This window comes from Notothenia rossii (assembly GCF_949606895.1).
Source record: "Notothenia rossii genome assembly, chromosome: 9".
In the NCBI taxonomy this organism is placed as follows: Eukaryota; Metazoa; Chordata; class Actinopteri; order Perciformes; family Nototheniidae; genus Notothenia; species Notothenia rossii.
Window position 1 is genome coordinate 17,886,547 of NC_136907.1, and position 4,956 is coordinate 17,891,502.

Here is a 4,956-nt window from a genome sequence, read left to right on the forward strand (position 1 = left end):
ACCACCACTGTACCATCCTTGAATATGCTGCTCATGCTCTTTCTGCATATCATGTATTTATTTTTGCTGTATATATATATATAAATGTCATGTTCTTATATGCTGTATGTGACGGGACTATAGATGGAAATTAGCTCAAAGCTAAAATCCGGCTCATTTAAACTTGTAAGCATTATATTTGTTTTAAAGTGTTCATCAATGTGCACTACGGTAGCCCTGAAGAAAATTAAACATTAAAATATGTTATCGATGTCCCCATTCCCAGTTTGTTTTGGGAATAATTGCGATGTTTACTATGTTTTTGGTAGCTCTTAACAAAACAGAATTTTTGTAAAAGACTGCGACTCTAAAAGGCAAGTTTGTGATTTTAACACTGTTTCGATGAAACAATACATTATACAATATTACGACTTTTTGCCATATTTTTAACACAATCTTTTTTTTTTGTGGTTGTAGGGCTTAAAGATATTTTGCATGTCATGCATAAACACGGTGTCATCTCTTCCTTGAAACTGACGTGCTGTCCGTTTTACAAAACAAGTTATTTTTCTGCTTCTTCATCCTCTGAATTTTCCTCCCCCGTCCCTCTTCCTTCAGCCAGCACAACAAGAATCAAGGTGGATCTGTGAAATGAAACACCTCTTCCCAAAGCGTGACTTCCCTATTGAGAGCATGCGTCTAGGGCAGTAGGGTCTAAACCAATTGGCCAGATAAACTAACATGCAGAACGTACAGTATGTTTGAAGACTAACCATTTATCCAGTTCAAGCTGTCTTTAAGATGTGACATTGCGCTCTGACTATCCCCCGTAAACTCGTGACAAACTATTACTTATTCTTAAATTTGACCTCTTGCTGCTTGGTTGAAAATGATAGATGAAAAAATAACTTTAAAAAAAAAGACTCAAACAGCGAGGGACATTATACTGATGAAAAAACTCTCAACGACGATGTTCAGTAAACGATCAATCAAAATCGAAGGATCCAATGTATTTTTAAATGGAGCAGAAATAGAACTAGTCTCCCAGTGCAAGTATCTTGAACAGGGAGTGTCATATTGGACTCGCACTTGACTTTTTAAGAAACATATCCAGAAAGTATCCAATACCATTAAATTCAACTTGCAACATTTTAAACAAATTAGACCTTTTTCTTCACTGTCAATGCTGCAAAGTCATACCTCCACTGTATGATTCTATCCCACATTGAATACTGTTTTACAAACTGGTCGTTTGCTTGTGCCACACACCTGAAACCCATAGAACAGCTGTTCAAGAGAGCTATCCAGGTGTTTGACAGAAAGCCACAGTCATACCACCACTGTACCATCCTTGAAAATCACAATTTCTTGAGTTTTTGACATTTTTATGTATTTTAAAAGTATGTGTTTTTAAAAAAATAATATTTACATGGGGTGGCCCCCCTCCCCTTGGGGGAATTCATCCACAGAAAACACACTGGACGCAGCACTAGGTCAGAAACCAGAGGAGACTGTGAGGTCCATCACAGACGGACCACCTTTGGACAAAATGTCCTCTCCATTAAAGGCAGCTCATTGTGGAATAGCCCCCCAACTGAGATACGGGATTGTCCCACTCTCAATAGTTTTAAAGGTCAACTTAAAGAATGGTTGAGCAACAAACAGATGTGTAATCACCGCTAAATAAATGCACTTTAACACAGGGGTATCTCCTCTTGCACTTTATGTAGCGCTTTTATCTTATCTTGCACTTTATATATCATAGCTGCTACATTGTACTGCCATGTGGTAAATGCTTGTATGCTGCTCATGCTCTTTCTGCATATCATGTATTTTATTTTTGCTGTATATATATAAATGTCATGTTCTTATATGCTGTATGTGACGGGACTACAGATGGAAATTAGCCATTTTGTGGAGAAAGTGAATACTGCTGAAGAATACATTACACATCACTTTCAGAGATGCTGTATGCGAAACCAATGTGAGTTTGGAAAATTGCACAATATTTTTCTATTTTAGTATACCTCAACAATGGAATTATGATCAGTAGAAATGGCCATGACATGGGACCTTTACATTTCGTTGTACCTGGTGCGATGACAATGAAGGAATTCAATTCTATTCTATTCAGCAGCAGCTGGACAGAGAGACACAAGCGGCTGAACCGCCATCCCCCTTCAGCCCCAAGCAGAACGGAGATGCCACCTCACACACACACACACACACACACACACACACACACACACACACACACACACACACACACACACACACACACACACACACACACACACACACACACACACACACACACACACACACACACACACACACACACACACACACACACACACACACACACACACACACACACACACACACACACACACACACACACACACACACACACACACACACACACACACACAAATGTAGCCTGGTTGCACCTATTCTGGAAGTAAAAGGTCAAAGTAAAACACAGAGTTTTTGTAGCCTAAACAAACTTGAACCAAGATGGAAACACCTCTTTATTATTTCAAAAATGTTCAACGCCATTACACTACAGCTTCAATCATTCAGTTTTTACCTTTCATAATAAAAGCCCAACTTAAATGCATTCAGCATTTTGATAAGAGGCAAATCAACAATGGATGCAGGAAGCTAAACCTCTGCTCTTTTGCATTCTCTTCCTCATTTTATATAGCAAGCACTGAAGAATTTTCACTCACCATCAACGAGCGACATCAACATAGATTGTGATATCTTTAAGGCTAGAATTTAACCCTTCATTTTATAGTGTCTTCACCACCTAGTGTATTCACCTTCTTCATGTCTGATAATAAAGAGTGGAACTCTATTCTCAACACACCGCCTCCGACTCCCTTTCATCGGCACTACAATATATTGTTTAAGGTGAAACATTGTCTATTAATGTGAGAAATGGCATTGATATGCATTTATGCGCCAATTTATAAAGAAAATAACATATGCTGATAATAGTAATAATGAAAATGATCATTATTATTATAATAATAATATACATTTTCTAAAAGAATAATCGAAAACAACTTTGAATCCCACACACCTGCTGGCCAGAGGCCCGCCTAACGGCCACATTGTTTGGGTGATAAAATGTTCATTTGCCTGAATCATAATTGTATCCAATTCTTACATTCGAACTACATTTATTATTTTAAACTCATTATGCAAATGTATTTATTGCTTTGCAATTTGCAAATTGCATGCATTGATTTAATTCCGTAATGAACTGCAGACATTTGTCACCCTGTTCTCACTCCCATCAAAACAAACCTATCAGGAGTTAACCAGCAATCAGCGTTTTCTTTATTGTTTTATAAATGTGGTCTGTAAAGGGCATTCAGCCTATTATATATTCTCATTTTCTTTGAAAGCAACCCTGCAAACAATTAGTCAATAAAATAAACCGGCATCCACAAACCAGTAACTAAAAGCATCATTTGACCTTATATACAAAAACCAAATCTTGACGAGTTATACGGGTTCTCCATCATTTACGCAGGCCCTCTCTGCTGGTGAACGATCAAATGTTACTATTCCATTAACGGATATCATTTTTCCCTTACAGTACACAAAAAGCAGCGGTGCACCCTCTCCAGCTCCCAGAAGCACGAGCTGAAGTGGGTGTATGCTGCAACACCATACCCCGACTGCTATACCCAGGAGAAGTTGGCCGGGAAGCTAGACCTGACCAAGGACAAGGTTCTGGTGAGAGCAGCAGCTTTTATTCTTCTGCTTTCTTAAACATGAAGAGAGTTTCAGGTAGAATAAATTAAACACAGCTTAAGCAAAGGAAAACCATGGCATTTAGAGCTATCTATCTATCTATCTATCTATCTATCCATCTATCATTTACATATCTCTATAATGATATATCTTTTTATCTCTATTTATCTATATCCATCCATCTATCTTGTGTAGTTTCTTACACATATTAACTGTATCTGTCTTTTTTTTTACAGAAGTGGTTTGAGAACCGGCGTACGCGGGAAAACCCTCAGAAGCAAGCCAACACATCAAAAGTATGAGCATGAGATGTGCTAGGTCAAGCATTTTAAGGGATATCTGATCCATAATCTATTACTCTTTTTGCAAACAACCTGGCTGTTGTGTCTTCTTATAGCTGATTGAAGTAGATGTGTGATCTCTGTATTTCTACTTGGTTTTGAATCACTCTTATGCATTTATCATGTGTAACTAAACAAGATAAATGTTGTTAATCCTTCAGGTACAGTAGCGTGGCGTGGGGAAAAAATGAGGGTGGTCAATGTAATAACGTAACCAGATGAGTGATTACAGCACACGGTATCATTTTACACACATTTGTATCATACAGATGCAGGACATACACACGCCTGTTATCTAACCGACAGGTCCGCACGCACTCTCCAGCCGAAACTCTAATAAGCATTCATTCACAAACTAAATCAGGAGACCTTTAACGTCCGGTTCGCTCCTTTGTTCCTCGCTGTACACAGCTCCAGTTTGGGCATTGGCCTGTCATCAGATTGTATTTGTTGTTGCTGCTGCAGCGGAAGTTTAGTACAATTATTTTTGATTAAATACTCCAAATCTCCACCCTCCATAATTGCACTTGCTTCAGTTGCTTGCTACTTTCTAACGGCGGTGAGAGTGGTGCAGTGACGCTATCTATCTTCTATCGATTAGATTTATGATTCGAAAATTATAAAAGTATGGTAGACATGTGGATATTATCCGACTGAACAAAACGTGCATTTATCTAACAGGTTCGTTTTCCACTGACCTTTTTTCGAGCTATTTTCCAAAATCCTATGGAGAAATCCCATTGCTTTTTTGTAGAGGGAAAGGTACATGGTGTACTTATACTCCACTACATGTATTTAATCCCTTAAGTTACTTTACAGATGTGGATGAATGATGTGAAATATAATCAAGTGTTAAATCAGACTTTAG